The 21504-nt window shown below is 35.1% G+C and overlaps 1 pseudogene; it reads right to left on the bottom strand.

Annotated features, from left to right (window-relative positions):
• Positions 1-8522: 8522 nt before the first annotated feature.
• On the bottom strand, positions 8523-14722 carry LOC149264795 (protease Do-like 9 pseudogene; annotated as a pseudogene).
• Between the last annotated feature and the right edge of the window lie 6782 nt (positions 14723-21504).

The following is a 21504-nucleotide window of genomic DNA, read 5'->3' as shown; positions in this document are numbered from 1 at the left end:
TGATTTAGATGAAAAGAACATGTCGTGTAAGTAGTTAGAAGAGGAGGTTTTCTCTATGAAAAACTCATAAAAATGTAGTAGATCAAAGGAAACCATAAAATATAATGAATCAGCTCTATAAAGACCTACAAAAGAAGAGTCCAACAACAACATGTTTTGTAAAGAAACAAATAAAAACCAGCAACAACATCAAGAACCAAAAAATAAGGTGAAGAAATGGTCATATACAAGAAGATCATTTTGCTCCTAGAGATGAATCAAGCAAATTTGGAAAATTTCAAAGGCGAGAATATATCTCATGGTGGACCCATAGCAGCAAACTGTAAGAACAAGAAGATCAATATTATTCAACAAAGCATGCAACAAACAAGAAGATATTATCCAACAAGAAAACAAAGGAGAACATCAACGACTAGGTACATAAAATCTTTCCATGGTTATTGTTATCTATGCAAGGAATATGGTCACAAACTCATTAAATGTGAATTGTTTTCAAAGAAGAACAAAGCTGATGACCACAGGTTTTTATATACACTAAAGAGTTATAAAAAAAGAGCAAAACTAACTCCAAGCAGATCAAACAATGAGCCAAAAAGAAATACACAACAACATAAGGAAGCCAACTAAGCTATGGAAGAGGAAGAAAAAGGAGAAACATGAGACTTCAATACTAAAATAAAGCTATCATTTGCTCAGGGGGAGTTGTGCAAGAAAACAAAAGGGGAATTCATGTAGTGTCAGAGGAGCAACAATATCTTAGGGGGAGAGAAGTCCCATAAACTTTAAAGAAAATCTAAGCGGATCCAGAGCAATTAATGGAAGTTTAAATCAATGTTAAGACATCTGTAAAAGGATGGAAAACAAGGTCAGCTTGAAAGTGAATTGTAACCTGTATCGGTAATATTATTTTAGAAGCAGAAAAATGATTTGAATATATTAAATGTTTTAACAATTAAGGAGTACTAGGTTTTTGAGTGGTTGGAACTGGATCAACAACAATATTGTTTGGAATTATCATCCATGGAGCATAGGAGTTTCAACCAACAACTCGGAAGAAGGGTGGGGTATTTAATGAATTTGGTCAGAATCTATCCCATAGAGGTTTAAAACCTGTTGAATCTTCTTTCGAAGCAATAATTATAACATTTAGAAAAGTTAAGGATTTCACCAATATTGTTGTGATCAATTACAAATTGGGGCATAATAGAAAATCATTGGTAGAGTCTTTGGTATCTAAGACAGATTCCTATAAGAATTGTGGCATTCTCCACAATTCTTATAGGCATATCCTAAATGATGTGAAATTCCAGCATGGAAAAGCTTTGAAATACTCTGGTGCAACCTGTTTTGAATTTGGTGTTATTAAGTTAGAAACTAATTCTATGATAAATGGCTTATGCAGTGAACCGCGCATAAATATTTGAGACTTAGTTTTTTTTTTTTTTTTGCAAGAGAAGATATACCAGAAAACATTTTGAGAAATACTATTTGGGAAGAAAAGTCCATACAATATGATGATTCAAATGATGAGAAGAGAAAGAAGTCTCAGCAAAATACATATGATATCTCAACCAAGGATGCGATCCTCCTCCAACTTCCTCCACAAACCAATACATCATTTTTTTCTTCTGTTCTTTCCATCCATATAGTTTTGGCAATAAAAATGGAGAATGGTGAATGGAAATAGGCAGGTTATGCTTCATAATGTTATTCTTGAAAATTTCTCGCTAGTCAAAGTGCTGAAAGAACATGATTGGAGAGCAATGGGAGTTGAATACTCACCTACATGGGTGCACTATGATAATCATGATGGCGTTGTCATGCTATTCCAACAACCTCGCCAAGACAATGAGAGTGACAACCAGAATGAAAATGAATATGAATGAAAAAAAAACCTATTCCAAGCATTCATTATTCAAAAATATATATATTTCCATCATACCATGGAGCATAAACTGCAATTATTTGCAATGTGTAAGATGCGCAAGAGAATAAATAGAAAATCTCATGAAAGTGCATTTTATACATTATTGGAATCCTAACAATAGAGGTTGTTCTGGAAGCCTTGTCATGATCATGAAGAGCTTAGTTAATTAGGTTGGAGAATTATCGAACATTATGATTGTGAAATGTTAATGTCAGGCTATACAATGGACCAATACTATCAATGCCAACGAAAATATGTAATCAAATGTGCCATAAATAATAGTCTAAGAGGTGTGACCGTATGACAGATGCCTTAGAGGTATGATAACGAAATGATAGTGCAGATCTGAGTGTGCAATGATAGAATTGCAATGCGAACAAGTGGAATATTATGCCAAGGAAATGGATGAGAGGATTCTATCGATTGCAAATTATGCATGATGGGCATTGAAGGAAGGTTGGAAAGTTGAATGTTACTCTACCTACCAAATATGAAGCCTTATGACAATTCCAGGGTATGCATTATGTAATTTTCACTATCCTCATCATGCAGGAATAGATGATAGTAGATGTCAAACCAAGGAAATGGTTGTTGAAGCAACATCCATGAATTAGTATTAATTGATATGCCTACGCTGCAATGATATGAATTGATATGCTTGAGACTCCATGGCCTGGCTTAAAAATGAGGTTAAGGATTGATGTCGAAAAAACATGACTATTGGTGCACTCTATCTATACGTAATTTTTGTTACTGTGAAGTTAAAAAATTATTTGATAAGGCACCATGACTCATACGAGATTTATGATGACATTATTGGTTGTCTTTCCATTAGCTCTGACTATTTCTCTTGTAGGCTTCATTTCTATTAAAGAAGAAAAAAGGGAGATTGAATGAGACCAATCAGTAACTGTAACCTGAAAAACCATTCTCCTCGTGAATGGTGGGGCATTACATGTGCCCATAAATCAAATTGAGTGATGCAAGATAATTTTTTATGGTAGGATGTCTTATTTGGGTCATAATTACATGTCAATGATATTTTGTAGCTTCATTTAGAATTTTTTTACTTTTTGGCATGCCTCCTATGGGCGGAGTGTTGCGGCTTCATTTGGGCTTTTGTGGCATGAGTTTTTTCATTACATTGATCCTAGTATAACGCCTGAATATGGCCATCATGAAGAAGAAGAATTACACAATTTTTATGAGCACAAGTTTTTGATGCCTGATTGTTCATAAAAGCGGTGATCCCATGAGTCGCTCTTTCATAAGGCCCTCGTGTCAAGATTTTCAGCAAGCCAACCATATGAGATGATCTGTGAAAGAATGCTTGATTGCGTTCTGGCGGAAGTCGAAACATGTCATGCAGAAGTTTAAAGTTGCATTGGCCCAGAAAGTGGAGAACACATTCCCTCCACCAAGCTGATAGCATCCATGTTTTGTGACCATTGTGGAAAGAGTCTATGCAGAAATGCATGGAAGCCCTGTGAATGCTAGGATTGGTAGTTGCAGAATCATTTAATATGCTCATGCGGCATTTGAATGTCGAAGTACGCTTATAAGGAGATTGTGGTTTGATAGATGTTTGGTTATCCATCTCATTCGACCAGTCGGCCTATGTTTTTAGGCTCATCCATTACCATGCTATCATGATTGTCGTGCCAAAGGCTAAAGTCGTTGTCACCAAGATGTTAAAAACTATGACTCAGATAATTGGTTTAACCACAATGTCTTCTTCCCTTATAGCGCAAATGAATATATTGTTAATGAATTTAACTTAGCCAATGAATATTTTACTGTCGGTCACCATACACTACATATAATATGTGCCAATATGATAAGCAAACTGACTCATTTGAATATCCTTGTTGCATTATAATATACTAGACGCAACTATTTGAACACACATTAAATCCAAGATTTGAACGTTGATACCAATGCTTGTTTTGGTTTGAAGGAGTCAAATTTCCAGCCATGGAAGTTGAGATTCCTTCAATTTTATCAACTAAGCTTCCTCTCTACTATCCTGACCGAGTTCTTCTCAATAAAGGGTCGATTTTCATTTATCAGTGGGTCAAAATCCTTTTTGTGCATTATGAGGCAAATTTAGCAGATGATGAGTTGAATACATTGTGTTTATTAACCAAGCTGTACATATTATTAGAGATTAATATTGTATTCAAAGAACTCGTGGGCATAATCTTGCTAAATTCATAAATGCAACTACTATTGTACTATCATTAGATAAGGATGGTGTTTCAGTTGCTGAAGTATAACACAATTTATTTGAATGGCTGAAGGACCATTTACTGAAATTGAAGGTAACCTTGGTGCTAGAAATGTTGAAGAGATATTTGTTATACAAGAAAGATGAATAACACAAAGAAAACCAAAATAACTAGGGATTGTAATATATTTTTGAAATTTGTGTGATTATTCACATAGACATGAAAAAATTTGGCTCTTTATTCTGGAGATGGTTGCATTGTATGGTCACCATTGATTCTTGTTTTCTGGAAAACAAAAAACAAAATGCCAAGTGCCTTCTATGTTGAAGGTCCTTTATTTATAGATCCCTCACCAATATGCTTTAAATGAGATTCATGGCTTATCAATAGAAAGATTTTCTTTATTATTTGAACTTCTCATATGCTCAAAATTAGGTTTACACTAGAAGTAGGGAAGGCTTTTGTGTAGATCTCTATATAATTTTATCTACAAAAATTGATGATTATATGCATAGAAAAAGAATTGTAAGCATGGAATGTTGGTGCACAATGTTCATATTCATATTTCAATGTTCTTATGGTGATATTGTTCTTTCTTATGGTGCGATGATGTATTCTTGCAATGTGCTCTACAATGTGCTTATTCAATGATTTCTTGCAATAGTATGCAAAGTGTTCTCTCAACAATATTCTTGCTTTCAGAGTGTTCTCACAACAATATCTTACAATGTTAAAATTTTCTGAAGCTTATTTGGAGCAATGTTTATGGAGCAACATTCATTCAATCTGGAGCAACCCTAATAAGCCATCTGAAGTGGCATTCATTCAATTATAGTGTCAACATTGTTTATGTAGAACAAGACATTGTAGGTTATAGAGAATTAATGCAATGATGACAGCTAGACTGAGGACTCTTTTACAATATACAAGACATTTGTAACCCTCTTTCCATTGATGTCAAAGGGGTAGGTAATCAGAGGAAGGAAGACACTTCTCAGAATGAAAGGGGGGTGGGGCGAATATGTTTCCATCAATGCCAAGGGGTGAGATTGTTGGCAATATTTTCATTGATGGAAAAGGAGAAAAACAAGGAACAACAAGCAAATGAGCAACAAGGTATGTAGGAGCAACAATAAGGAAAATAAGGCAAAAGTGTAGTGAAGAGGTAACAAAGAAACAAAAGATGAAATTCAAAGGAGCAGTAGCAAGGAACAATGAAAGAGGAGCAACAGGAAAATGAGAAACAACAAGGAACAATCAAGGAGCAATAAAGGCAAAGGAGTAGCAACAAAGAACAATGAAGGAGCAACAACAGGAAAAGGAGAAACAAAAAAATGAAAAAGGTCAACAATGCAAAGGAGCAGAAGAAGAAGGAGGAGTTGTGATACATTGAAATGTTTTGATAATGTTACAAAGATTGATATATTGAAGGATTTGTTGTATTGTGAAATTGTTGGTTGAGCCGATTTAGTTTGATGCAAAGGCAAGACTCCAAGGAAAGGGAAAATATGTTGCAAATATTGTTGTGATGCATTAATGATAAATATTGTTATTTGACATTGACATTAAGTTGATGCATTTAATCATTACATGTGGCTGCAATTAATAGTCGATGGATTATTTATTTTTGTGTTCTAATATTCAAGATATGAAGAGTTTGGAAATGAATGAGTGGAAGGAAAAGAGTCAAGCCGATTCACTTCATATTCCTATGTGGGATACAAACATCCAGCAAAATATATTTATAAAATATGTGATTTTGGAAGGCATTGAGAGGTTAGAGAGTGGGATAATGTGCGAGAGCTGATTGAGCTATTATGCATTAGTTACCCGACACATATGAAGCTTATGTGAAATAGATTTGAAGGAAAGAAGATGTAGAAATGAAGTTGGAGATATGCATAATTGATGACCAGGTAAACCAACACATAATTATTTCTTGTTTGCATCAAGGGATGGTAGTCTCCTTTCAAGTAGTGGCTTGATAAACATCAGGTTGGAGCATGTTGAGGTAGGAACCTCCTGTGTGTTGTAACATACATAAAACACATGGGAGTTGGAGCTTCCTTGCAGTTGCATCTTGCAGAAAATTTAGGTAAAAACTTCTTGTCAGTTGGAGCCTCCAAAAGATCAGATGTAATAATGAGTAGGAGCTTGCCTTTGCATCAAAATTGTTAACACTCAGTAAACCCCTTTAGGCTGAGGAAATGGCCATAGAGGTAACCACAAGATGACTTTGGACTAGAAACTAGTCCTTTCTAGCCAGAGGGGTTTCCCTCACTCAAATCTAAAGACAGAGGACTCTAAAGATCATAATTTGACAGAGACCAGATCTAAAGAAGATTTGTAAAATTTAGTGGAATCTTGGTGGAGGAATATAGGAAATTAGTGCATGTGACCATAAATATTATTAACTCATTATACTAGTGCATGTATCAAACAACTACTGAGACAAAGGCTTTTCAAGTACATACTTCGAATTGATAATGATTGCAGTAAATTGGGGAATAAAACATATAAAAACACTCATTCACATGTAATAGAGCATATGAGAATTATGTCTACTAATTTTATGATTGAGTACTTAGAAGAACGAGATAAACATAAGCATAATACATTTCATTGCATATGAAATAGTAAAACATAGTTGTACTAGAGCATGCATGATGAATCATAGAAAAGTTGTTCCATTGCACCTTTCAAAAATAGACAGAATAAAAATCAGTTAAAAGCAAGTAGTACACAAGAGAAACATAGATTTGAAATAAGGTACCACAAGAATCTCTAAATGATAACTGGAAAAGTTCTGCACTGAGTATTTTATTTATTGAAAATAGATCACACCACACACAGTTATGCTCCAATCAGTTCACCAAACAACCAACCCCTTCTACCTTGTATTACATGGAAATAAATAAGTTTACATCCTCAAAAATTCCATGACCAAGTTCAATGCATGAGTTATCCATTGCATGGATCGAGCCAACCATAAAACATAAACTAATTGTTTTTTATCAATAGTAAATAAGTAAATCTTAAAAGTATCCCTTTTTTAGTGAAAAATACAAAAAAATTGATTTAACTCTATCTTCTTATCCTATCTAGATAACAATTCTAATCTAGGAACACATTATCATGACATTGAATATTTTCTTAGTAGCTCCCATTGGCAGCCTTTTGTAATGCCCTACTTACTCTTATCATGCAAATTTTACTAGTGTTTAAATTTCCTTAAAATATTGACTTATAATTATCAAGAAATATTGGTACATACCTACATTGGTGAAACTATAAATTTATTATTGATATAAATTTTGTTATTATTCAATTCCCAATTTACTTCCTCAAATTTAAATTTTGATAGGATATTACCTCCTTCCATTTATTCCAATTTAAATATCCATATCCCCAAAATGTCTTCTCAAATTTACTTGGGAGAAGGCATGGTCCTCTCCAATTAATTACCAAATTATATATTCATATCTGATCCCCAAAATGTCCTCTCAAATTTACTTGGCAGAAGGCATGGTCCTCTCCAATTAATTACCAAATTATATATTCATATCTCATCCCAAAAATGTCCTCTCAAATTTACTTGGGAGAAGATAAGTCAAATGTAAGGATGAGGGGGTAGTTATGACATTAATCATAAGTGGTTGAGGTGGAGAAGAGAAGGGGGCATAAAAGGGGAAGGATGATGGGAAGAGAGGGGATCCTTGGTCTTGGTTTTGATTTGGTTTTGTTTTGGAGGATCTTGTTTTGGAGGAGGGATGTGGAGAAAGAGGAGGGAGGTCAAACTTGGATCTGGAGAGTGTTTGTTAAATTTTGACACACTACATCTAGTTGGACTTGGGCTCAGAGGGCTTGGGAACCTGTGGAAGTTCGCTGGGCTAGGGATTACTTCCTAGTTGGCTAGGAGGCAAATCCAGTTGGGTAGTCAAGAGGAGAATGGAGCTCAGGAGCATCTCAACTAAGCTATTGGAATAGGTATTATCCATCATTTATTTTAGTTTTGTAAATTGTTACAAGTTATACATGTTGTAGATTAAATTAGTTTATGTTATGCTTATGATTTTTTATAAACTTGAAATTTTCCTTATGAAAATTAGAGAAATTTATTTGAATGAGTGTAGTAGTAGTTAGAGGACCTATAGTTGGGTCCTCACACGTGGTATCAGAGCTTAGGTTCAAAATCTGGACCTTGAAGCTTGTTACTTTATCGAAGGTCATAGCCAAAACCAAAGAGAGTAGTACCCTCTTGATATCCCCAACCTAACATCTTTCCTATCATGTCGTGGAAGTAGTAAAAAGTATTCATTTGAATAACCAGATCAAAATGTAAGGAACATCACCTTTGGAAAATTGATTCATCTTTTCAAATCATTAGATATAGTTGAAGCTATGCAATGTGTTGCAAGAATATCAGGAGTTGCTTCCTTCGATTTTTTTTTTTGTTGCCAAAACAACAATCTATTGATTCTCCAGGTCATATCTTAGAAAGTCATCCTCACAGTTTTCCACCATGTCTGCAAGATGCCTGAGATTTTTACATGCACTCCATTGGAAGCCAGGACCTATGTATTTACAATATACTCACAACCAATATTTATATCTGCAACTAGGACTCAAGAAATCACCACCAACCATTCATATTTTGTTCGTGCCATAGAAAGCAGTAGCTTGTCCAACAGTTTTACTAGAATGTCGTAGTCATAATCCTTTCCATATTCAAAATGAAGGTATGGCACAGACAAAGCTAAAAATACAAATCTAGCTATGATGTAATAAGATGGAGCCTTCCCCTTTATATGTGCAAGAACTAGGCATTTGTGAGTAGAAAGCTCGATATCAAATTCATGATACTCAAAATCACATATAATTTTGACTTTGGCATGCTCTCCTGTGTACTTCTTTGAAAACAGGTAGCTAAAACCTATGCGCTCACCACACCTGAAAGGAACAATTCCATCATTAGCAATATCAATTCCATCAAAACTGAGAAGAATATCTTACGATGTCAAGAATTTTGCTACTAGAGTTGTTGGTTCTACCTTTCCCACATCATTGCTTCTTTACAGAGTTCTTGAATTGTGGCCTCGGTAGCTTCCAAGGAACCTTTAGAATGGTCATCGCCTCTCATAAAAGTTGTCAGATGCATGCCCCTGTTAACATTTTCTATGCTCCCTTGAGAACCTTGAGTTGATCACTCCTGCAACTATTTTGCGGTTTAACCATTACACCAGTACCCATTCCATTGAAAGATGAAGGGCTTGATTTAGACGAATTCTGGCCATTTCCTGTCCTATTTGTTACACTGCCATCTCGAGAGCTAGTTGAATCTTGTCGTCCGGGTAAGCTATTTTCTATACTACTTCCAAATGATAAAAACTCTGTCGAGGCTGAGCTATGTCGTGAGGTTGCAGGTGAAGAAGCTCCATCCTTAGTCTGCTGAAAACTATAACCCAAGTGACTTCCAGATGAGGATCCAACACTCCCAGCGAGTATATGATCAGAACCTTCATATCTCTTATTGATATCATCTGAAACAGAATTCTGATCATCCTATTCAATGGCACCTTCTTTACATCATTCAAACTTTCTAGATCCTGCTCTTCGATTAAGGCACTGAATTTTGACACTCACAATAGTTCCATGATTGCACTTCTTCAGTGGCAGAGCAATGGAAACTGGAAAATTTGAACTCAAATAGTCACCCAAGTTTATTGTAGCTTCTCTAAGAATGCCTGAGCGAGAAGATCCCATTGAAACAACAAACTTGAACAATTTTTCCTCGAGACCTTTTGATGCATCATCTTGCAAAAAGTGCACAGGTTCTGACACAACTTCGGATCACTGGAAACTCCCACTTCGAACTAGAGCCTTGTTAGTTCTTGCAACTACTTTTCCAGTTTCCACAGATATTATAGAAACGACAAGCTTATCCCAGCCAACAGGTACCTGTTGGAGCTGTTGGTTCTACCCTTCCTACATGAATACCTTTCTAGTTAGACAACATTCCCATTGCAATATGCAAATCAGGATTCTCCATTTTCTGCCATTCTATTCCATGTATGGGAAATTTTGTCTAGTCTCCCGAGCGTTCATAATTTGTGATAAAGTGTGTAATAACCGGAGTTGGTATAACATATCCAATAATTTCTGCATCTTCATGTTTAAGTGATTGAAATGCAATTCCCACACACTAGCCCTTGTCATTGAAAGCAGGTTCCCCAGAATTTCCTGAATTTATAGTAGCATCAATATGGTCTCCAAGAATAATCAGATCAGGGTCCACAATGTCATAAGAATATAGTCCAAATCTATCTTCCGGGACTTCAATCGTTGTTTTTGGATCCAAGGACATAGTTTTTCCAGTGCTAGGATCATAAAGGGACCAAAGCTTTGTTCAAAATTCATGATCGGCAGCAAAAAAAATGACCACATGGTAATGTCATCATGCCATAGAACGCTACATTCATCACAAAGAAAACGAGAACATTTTTCATGAGTTCTCTTTGCAAGTAAACTGCAACAAAAGAAGGCATATGTTGATTTGGGGAAACTTATGCCTCTCGTTTATGATAAATGGACTTAGATTTTTTGAGTAAATCTCTTTAGTTGCGTGCATTGCATTAATGCCAGTCTTGTTAGTTGCGTGTGATGCATTAATGCCAGTCTTGTTGGCTTCAGTTATAGATAGACATCATTAGTATAATTTTTCCATTCAATTAACTACATGAGTAACAGGACTTGTACTCAATGCATCTTATAAAGTAAAAATCTGCACTTTAAAGTCCAATGTAGAACAACACTTTAGTTTTATACTTTACCTTGTCTAAAAAGTCTATTGAAAATGAAGATATTATGGACAATTCTGATTGGTGAGAACTTCATATAAACAATCCAATAATTATAATAGCAACAATTTGGCTAGATTTGAAGTTTCTTGTGACTTCAAAGAATTAATATTTACATCAACTGCAGAGACTACTAGCTAGATTCTCTAGTCTGCAAGATTGTTTTTAAATAAGGGTGAAAACTGGCCAAACAATAGTGTACAACATCCAACATCTATGAGAATTCCTGAAAAAGATGGGAGTAAAAAAAAAAATAAAAAAAATCCACATGATACATATCTCCATACACATGCACCCCTAGCCAGAGTTTGAAATGCTGACCAAAGACATAGAGACATACTTGCACCATGGATTAAAATAATTTGTAGAATTTGGCAATAAATTATAGTAGACAAATGTACAGTTGATTGTTAAATTGTTAAAAGTATCTAGGTTAAGTTTCAGGCATCATGCAACAGCTCAGCAGGTCATTCCAGATCTATTTTCACTTGGAATGATACAAAAGGTAGCCAAATCATTCTCTCTTGCCAACATCCACAAAATAATTTCACTGTGTAGACTAAATTTATGTAGCATGGTCACTCATTTGTCCTTTTAGAAGCTTATGCTAATCTTCCAATACCAAGTCAAACGGTCTTAAGGCACATTTATGTATCAATCTATGAACCTTTCAAAACATGTTGTAGTTCCACCTCTGCAAGGATCAAGTACAAATTATATAAGAGAAAAAAAAAACATAAGCCATGTGAAGTGAATACAATCCAAGTTTCTTCAACTTCATTTATTGTTCTCTACCATATGAAAGAGGAGAGAAAAAAAATTATCCAAGGGAAGGAACTAGATGACGTTCTGAAAAATGACCTTCTCAACCAAACTAAACTATAATGTTAGTTAAGGTTGTATATATCTGTCACATTTTGGTATCTTGTACATCAACCAATATTTAAACGAATATTTCCATTAGTGCATTAGAATAAGAGATTCACTTGATTTGTATTTTTTTCTTTAGAACGAAAATTGCATGAGTAAACCGGGGCATGTGGAAATCATCTGCTGTTAAAATAACATCAGAAATAAATGCCCATCTACACCATACTAATCAAACATATGATCATTTGGGCGAGAAAACAAATATGAGAAAAGAAAAAGGACCTTAAGAAACTATGAATCATGGCTCAAATGACCAATGTATTTTGGATACCAGATCCATTGTATTACTTGAGAACAAAGCTGCCAACATAGTTACCATGGAAACTCTTGAGATTTGAAGCTTTGATAAAATAACTTGAATCGATTGTAAGCAATGGATTCGTTGGTCTAATGTATGTTGAATGCTGGATCCATTTTATCACTCCAAAACTGATTTTCCAACTTAGCTACACTGTGCTACAAATGCCTATGATTTGATAGTTTGAAATAAAAGACTTGAAGCAACTATATCCCATTGCTCAGCTGGCCATTCTATGTTGTTTTTTGAATCCATAAATCACCAACTTAGTGACCCTATTGCAAACGTCCTTGATTTAATTTTTTGAAGAAGACTACTCTTATGCTGCTGGGGAGTTTCTAATGAATAGCGAGGAGGCTCCCATATTGTGTCCCGACTAAGAAACAATGTTCTGATTTCACACTCAATGACAAAATAAATTTTCCCATTGCATCATATCACTTACAATTTCAAGTGAATGCATAGATCATAATATTATATGTGCTTTATCCACTGAACAAACCAAGAATTCACCACAACTGCTAAGCTCCATGCAAATAATACGACCATTTGTTTCAGAAGTTGCAAGAAGTTTCCTATTGATTGAGTAAAGAAGCAGATTCAAATCATCATTAGAATATAATACAAGTCGACCATGTCATGATACTACCATCTTGGATAGTGCACTTCCATTTGGATGTGTTGGAATTTGACAACTAATTGTAAATATGTGTAAAATTGTATTTACTGCCAAGTTGGTTTTATAACGAAACAACTGTTATGTAACGGAGGAGCCTCCTATAAAATGATGAATGCTTGAAATATTGTAATAAGGAGAATCATTGTTGGTTTAATAGAAAATCCAATCCCTTTCCCCGTGGATGTTTCCATGACACCTTGTCAAGGTTTTACGACGTAAAAATCTTGTGTTTTTTTACCTGAGTCTTACATTCAGTTTCATCTATATAATTCTTGGTTCTTGGTTAATTAGCTGTTTGGGCCAACAATTGGTATTGGAGCCAAGTTGAATTGAGGAGACATCGTGAATATTGGGAGCCCAAGCTCTCGAAGAGCATAAGAAAAGGTGAAAGCATTGCGGCTGGGTCATTTCTGTGAAAGAAGGGGAGATGATGCATAAGAAAAGGCGAAAGCAACCCTCAAATACACTATGGCTGGGCTATTTCTGTGTGAAGAAGGGGATATGTTGCATAAGAAAAGGTGAAAGTGTTTGGTACAAATATGATGAAAGACGTTGTCATTTCACTGCCTGACAGAGCAGATTACACCATAGCCCGTGTTCCACCTTTTTTTTGTTGAAGAGGGATTGCCGCTGAATGTGAGGGAGAAAACTGCATAGAGGCTGATTAATCTGATTATCTAGCCCACTGTTTTTTTTAGAGGCTTCTGCCGAAAAAATCAAAGGTCCAATGCAGAGGAGAAAGAAACATCAGAGGCATTTTTATAAAAAAAAAATGAATTCTGGTTTTTTTTGTTTGGAGTGGACAGATTGGAAAACTGTGAGTTGAAGAAAACAAATCAGTTTCTTTTTTAATTATGTTGAGCATATGATCTGAAGTTTTTAAAAAATAAGTACATAAATTTCTATGTATTCGAGGCAGTCTTAGGATTTTTGAAATATTTTAAGAAAAGGGCTCATTGAAAAAAAAGGTTTTTTTTGTCAAGGAAACATAAATTAAAGGGAATTCTTCCAGAAAACTATTGTAGATTTTTTTTCTTTTTCTTTTATTTATTTTTCAGTCAATTTGAAAAATTATTTTTTTTAAGGAACAAAATTTTGAAATTGATTTTGTGGATAGAAAAATTGGAAAACCCTTGTTGGAAGAAGACAAACCAATTTTATTGTTAAGAAACCCTAGTTCACAGACTGAAACCTAGGAGGAAAGAAATGGCCAAGATGATGAATGCAAAGTTTGAGGTGGAGAAATTCACCGGCAATAACAAATTTTCTCTATGGAAACTGAAGTTAGGGATTTTTTGGTGCAACAGGTGTTGTACAAAGCTCTAGACGAGGCAAAGAAGAAAACTGCTAGCATGACAGATTCAAATTGGGAGGACTTGGATGCCCGAGCTCTCAGTACCATCAGGTTATGCCTGGCAGATGAAGTTGTCTTCAACATTGTTGAAGAGAGTACAATTGCAGGTTTATGGGAAAAACTAGAAAAACTATATATGAAAAAGTTGTTAAACAATAGAATTTATTTGAAAAGGCAATTGTACAGTGTTCGGATGAAGGAGGGTAGAAAAGTTGCAGAACATTTAAATGTTTTTAATACACTTATATGACAAATATGGAAGTTAAAATTTAGGAAGAAGACAAAGCTATAACCTTGTTGTGTTCTTTGCCTGAGTCGTGGGACCACTTCGTAACTTCAATTAGTTTGAGCACTGCTGATTCTTTGAAATTTAAATTAGTTGTGGGAGCTCTCTTATCTGAAGAAGTATGGAGGAAATCCAGTATCGAGACAATTGCACCAGAAGCCATGATAGCCAGAGGACGGTCAAAGGAGAGAGGAGAGAAAGCAAGGGGGTCTTCCAAATCAAAATCAAAGGGAAAGAAGTGTAAGGCAAAATGTTGACACTGCAATAAAATTGGACACCTTAAGAAAGACTATTGGAAATGAAAAGAGTCTGATAATCCAAAGAAGGAATCAAATCAGGTTGATTCAGGTACGATAGATGAAGTTTTATCTGCTGAAGAATTATGTATGATAGATGAAAGTTGACCTGTGTGTAATGTCTCTCAGGATTTTGAAAGTTGGCTATTAGACTCTAGTGCTTCTCATCACATGTGTCCACATAGAAATTGATTTACTTCATATGAAGATGTAAATGGTAGTTCTATGTTTATGGGTAATAATGTATCATGTCAGACTGTTGGGATGGGAAATATTAGGATTAAAATGTATGATAACACATTTAGAACATTAACTAGTGTTAGACATGTATCTGATTTGAAGAAAAAATTGATTTCTTTGGGAGTGTTAGATTCAGATGGTTATAAGTTTATAGGTCAGAATGGAGTGCTAAAAGTCTCTAAAGGCGCCCAAGTTGTTATGAAAGCAGAAAAGGTTGGAAATATTTACAGACTCAAAGGAAGTACTCAGATCAGTGAAGCAATGATTGTGTCAGAGAAAGAAGAAGAAGGTACTCGCCTATGGCATCAACAATTGGGTCACATGAGTGAGAAAGGTCTTCAGGTACTGATGAAATGTAAATCACTTCCTGTTTTGAAATCCTTGAAGTTGGATTTGTGTAAACATTGTGTGTATGGAAAATAGTGTAAACAGAGATTTAAAACTGGAAGTCATAATAGTAAAGAAATTTTAGACTATATTCATTCTGCTCTGTGAGCATCATCTCCTATTGTATCATATGGAGGTGCTCTATATTTTTTAACTTTTATTGATGATTTCTCCCATAAAGTTTGGGTCTTTATGCTGAAAAAGAAAGCTAATGTATTCAATGTCTTTAAACAATTTAAAGCAATGGTAGAAAAAAGAACCGACAAATCAATTAAATGTTCAAGAATTGACGGTGGTGAATTTACTTCTCTAGAATTTGAACAACACTGTAAGGATGAAGGAATTGTTAGACACACAAAACCGTTGTTTATACTCCTCAGCAAAATGGTGTTGCTGAACATATGAATCAAACTCTTATGGAAAGAGCCAGAAGCATGATCAACAATGCTAACCTGCAAAAGGAGTTGTGGGTAGAAGCAGTGTCCACTACTTGTTATTTAGTTAACAAATCACCTTTAGTAGCAATTAATTGTAAAATTCGTGAAGAAATTTGATCAGGTCAGTCTTGTGATTATTCACATTTAAGAATGTTTGGTTGTGATGCTTATGCTCTTATTCCTAAAAATCAGCGTTCAAAATTAGATCCAAAATCGAAATGTTATGTCTTTGTTGGGTAGGACTATGCGATGAAAGGGTACAGGTTGTGGGATCCTACGTCACAGAAGATAGTCATTAGGATAGATGTAACATTTGATGAATCTTCTCTTTTAAAATCAAATGTTGAAAGAATTGAATAGGAGCAGGTATCGCCAAATCAACAAATTTAGTTGGAGGCTAGACCTTTCTTTGAAATTCGAAAGGAAGGAGAGACTTCCAGAGGAAAAGGCGTTGAGGATACAAAGGAAGCTGTTGAATTTTCTAAACCAGTTCAACAACCAGTCACTCTAAGAAGGTCTACAAGGGAAAGAAAAACTCTGAAAAGGTATGAAGATTCTGCTTCATCTTTGGATTTGATTACTGAAGATGGGGAACATTATTGTTATTAGGAAGCAATAGATGATACAGATAGCAAAAAATGGAAAACGACTATGGAAGAAGAAATGGATTCCTTAGCCAAGAACAATACTTGGGATCTTGTATAACTTCCTGAAGGGATAAGTCTTGTTGGATGCAAATGGGTCTTCAAATTAAACAGAAAGTTGATGGAAGTATCCAAAGGTATAAGACGAGACTGGTAGCAAAATAGTATTCCCAGGTTGAAGGTATCGACTTTCATGAGATTTTTTCACCAGTTGTGAAACTTGTTTCTATTCATACTGTGTTGGCACTAATTGCATTACTTAACCTTGAGTTAGAAAAGGTAGATGTTAAAACAACTTTTCTACATGGTGATTTGGATGGAGAGATATATATGGAACAGTGAGAAGGTTTTGTACAAGGTCACAGTAGAAGATTTGTTTGCAAGCTTAGGAAATCATTCTATGGCCTAAGGCAGTCTCCCAGGAAATGGTACAAGAAGTTTGACTTCTTCATGGTGAGCCAAAACTTTATTAGTCTAAGTGTGTATGATCATTGTGTATACTTCAAGAGTTTCAGTGGCATATTCATTATCTTAGTTTTGTATGTTGACGATATGCTTATTGCAAGAAAAAACATGGAAGAGATCAACAAGTTAAAGAATCAACTTTCTAGAGCGTTTGATATGAAGGATCTTGGAGCAGAAAAACATATCTTGGACATGGATCTGATACACAGAGACAAAAAAAATGGTAAGATTTGGTTATCACAACAGAATTATGTGGAAAGAGTACTTGAAAAGTTCTATATGAACAATGTGAAACCTGTTAATGTTCCATTAGCTTCCCATTTTAAGCTTTCGTCGGTTTTGAGTCCTATAACTCATGAAGAAAAGCAGTATATGTCTCATGTACCATATGCAAATGTTGTAGGAAACTTAATGTATGCGATGGTATATATAAGACCTGATGTTTCACATGCAGTTGGAGTTGTCAGTAGGTTCATGGCAAATCCAGGTGAAGAACATTGGCAAGTAGTGAAATGGGTGCTTTGATATCTAAGAGGCACAAGTGACCATTGAATCATCTTTAATGGTAGTGAAGGATTAGTTTGTGGATATGTAGATGTTGATTATGCAGGTGATTTGGACAAAAGGAGATATACTATAGGTTGTCTTTACTCTTGCAGGTGGAGCAATTAGTTGGATGTCAAAGCTTCAAGAAATAGTTTTGTTGTCCACTATCGAAGCATAATATAGCTACTTCAGATGCCAGTAAAGAAGAAATCTGGTTAAAGGGTCTACTTGATGAGATTGGAAGGATGCAAGAGAGAGTGAATGTGCTCTGTGATAGTCAAAGTGTTATTCACTTGGCTACAAATCACACTTATCACAGCAAGACCAAGCAATTTGATGTAAGGTACCATTTTCTGAGACATGTGATCGATGGTGGAAAAGTAGCTCTTAAGAAGGTCCATACACGGGAAAATTGTGCAAACATATTTACGAAGCCAGTTACAGTAGAGAAGTTGCGATGGTGTTTAACTTCTCTTGGCTTGCAGAAGAGATGATGAATGGGCATGGGAAAGGGATTAGGAAAAAAAAAATTGAGGTGGTGTTTGTTCAAATTTGACAACTAATTCTAAATATGTGTAAAAATGTATTTACTGCCAAGTTGGTTTTATAATGAAACAACGGTTACGTAATGGAGGAGACTCCTATAAAATGATGAATGCCCAAACTATTGTAATAAGGAGAATCATTGTTGGTTTAATAGAAAATACAATCCCTTGCCTCGTGGATGTTTCCTTGACATCTTGTCAAGCTTTTACCATGTAAAAATCTTGTGTTTTTTTTTTGCTTGTGCCTTACATTCAGTTTCATTCAGTTTCATTGGTTCTTGGTTAATTAACTGTTTGGGCCAATAGGATGATAAATAGACCTTACATACCTACCATGCCATAAAGTATGAAGAATACAACTGGAATCTTTAGATCCATTGACAACAAGGTCAAGCTCCACGCAGACAACTACTCAAGTGAAAACATAATCATTTCCACAAAGAATGTGGCAAGGGTTGTCTGATAAAATATGATCTTTCTGAATACAATCTGGGATATTTTGTGCATCTCGGACCTTCTTATTGACAATTCTATTAGACAAAGTAACTTCCCATACCATAACTGTCGTATCATGACTGCCAGTAACTACAATACTCCCATCCATTGCCACTGAAATTAAGAAAGAAAATTTTAATATTCCAGTTGATATTCAGGGAGATCACTCTCTTGAAATGAAACTACAAAATCAGGAAAATATACTATAGGAAGCAAACATTTGGACTCAGATAAACTAGCAGAAGAAAATGTAGGTTGATGGACAACATAACTAGGTATGTAGAATAATCAAGTCAAACCAGCACCCACTTAACGATAGATACCAGGAAAATAAGTACAAAATATCCATCCTCCTTGAGAATAAAAAGCTTAGGCTTTGCTCATTTTAGCTAATGGTCGTTGTTAATATTGCATTGTGGACTCTAGGAAAAATGCAAAGCCCAAGGACTGTAGATGTTAGAATTTAATAGTTGAAGAAGACATGAGAACCACATAGCCAGATCACTAGGTTAATAAAGATGATCAAGTACAGGACATAGAATAATGGCAGAGAATTTGGAGATAGAAAAAGAAGTGTTGTACTCTAGACTTTAAAAATTAAAAGCAGGAAAAAATGTCCAAAAAGATTTCTAGAAAATATAGTTGTCAAATACCTGAAACATAGCTGACCAGGTATTTGTGTTGCCTTATGATTTGAACCATGCATCCATCATTCAAATATATAACTTTGAAACTGTTATCCCAATTTCCACAACTCAGCAGAAAGCTCGATGACTGGGCTTGTAGGGTAGCAAAACACTATGTCCCAAGCTCAAGGTTCTCAGCCAAGGGACCACCAATTTTACGAGGAATACTAAGATCTGAACCAATACAAAAAAATGGTTCCTGTCAAGAGTAATGTGTACCGATAAGATCAGATTTGATAAGATATTTTACTTTCATCACAACTATTCAATATAACAAATATAAAACAAGACTTCATATAAATTGTCTAGTAATGCTATTTGGCCAGTCCACATTCACCTCCTATTAGGTACCAAGGAAATGAATAACTCATATTATTTTATGGAAAAACATGCTCTGAAATAAGATCCAATTGCGAAACCGAAATTAAGTTGTGTAAGCATTATATTTTCTACAAAACCTCTGAAGACGAAAAGGTGAAGTTGCCTCCACTCTGTAATTGTGAGGTAAGCCACATTTTGACAGACATGATAAGTCCTGGTTTACAAATGCAACAGTTAACTCCATCACACCAACAAATACTATTACTGTCAGTTCTTGAAAGCCTGCAGAAACTACTGAAGTCAGTGTAATTGAGCTTGGTACATAGTATAATGGATGGGCAATCGGCATGGGTAGCCTTCGCTTAGGATGCTTTTTCCAAAAAAGTTGGATAGGTGTCTGCCCAAAATTTGCAATTTGACCTTCAACAACATCCTGTTGTAATGGATCTTCTATTGCTTCTATATCAACTGCACCTTCATAAATTACATGGTAAAACACAACGACAACCTGCTATCCCATAAACAATTTAGAGCTTTAGAATCAAATGTTGACAAACAAAAATGTTGTTTTAAATTTCAATGCAAAATGTCGCATGAATAGATCATACAAAAGAATGATACCTCTACAAATAGCTTTCCATGTTGTTTGTATCCAAATATTAAATCGATCGAATGATGAAGATTGGAACTAACATACTCACTCTCAAGTGCTTCCCTGTTTCTGAATATGAATTCCTCAGGTGAATCCCACAATTGATTAACTCAACTTTGAGTACATTGTAAATACCATTGTTTTCCATTCAATAGTAAAATGCATCCATCTACATAGATACTCAAATATACCTGTCATGAATGACAGGGATTATTACATTCTAGAATAATCAACGGACAGAAGCCCAGTTTGTCAACACTAAAATGAAGGACAATTTAACTCATGCACTTGAGTCATTTCAATAATATGGTTCCAGTAGGCAAAAAATTGAAGCCTTTAAAATAATGAATAGGATAAAGTAACTACACTTCATCAGTTTTTGCAAACAGTACCTACCCATTTGTAACATTAATGGAAGGAAAAAAATATTAATTGATTTAGGATTACAAGCCAAGTAACAGGATACATCCCTCAAGGGGGGTGTGTTGATATCCTACATGTCAGGTAAGTGACATGCTAGGACACATGTCCTAAAATAGGAAAAGTGCCAAACAAGTGTTAGACACATGCCCTAGATGAGTTTCTCTCTTCTTGGAGAAACAACTTTAACATATTCTATTTTGGCCATGTATTTGGTATCTCTAGGTGGCTAACTACCTTGTCTAAGATATTACTCCAATTTTGGCTTGAGTATTCATAGGTGAAGTTATCTAGCTACATGGGTTACCCACAAAGATAATTTTCATAAGGAGTCTCACTTTACATACACAATTTGGACAAGTTGTAGTTAGTGTCGGGGACTTAGTTAAACCTTAGCACTGCATATCGTCTATAAATAGATGGAAAGACTGAAAGAGTAAATCGGGTTATAGAGTATATGTCTATAATGTATGTCATGGATAATTAGACTCGGTAGGAAAGATACTTATCATTGGTAGAGTTTTCCATCACAAAAATCACCATAATTCAATTAGGATGCCTCCTTGTCAAGCTCTATATCGGAGGCCATGCAGGACGCCATTGAGTCAATGAAAGGATGGAAGACACAGTAATAGTCACGATAGGATTGTTTCAAAAAATGGAGGAATAGGTAAGATAGATTCAATGAAGTTTAAAGGAAGAACAAGACAGGAAAAATAGTTATGTTGATGAACATAGTACCGATCGAAGTTTTAAAGTGGGGGACTGAGTTTTGTTTTTATTTTTAGTTATTCCTAACACTATTCAATTT

Source organism: Pinus tabuliformis, chromosome 6 (genome assembly GCF_031772625.1).
Source record: "Pinus tabuliformis cultivar Carrire ecotype Pingquan chromosome 6, CPIR1, whole genome shotgun sequence".
NCBI lineage: Eukaryota > Viridiplantae > Streptophyta > Pinopsida > Pinales > Pinaceae > Pinus > Pinus tabuliformis.
This window is presented reverse-complemented; position numbering and strand designations above follow the sequence as displayed.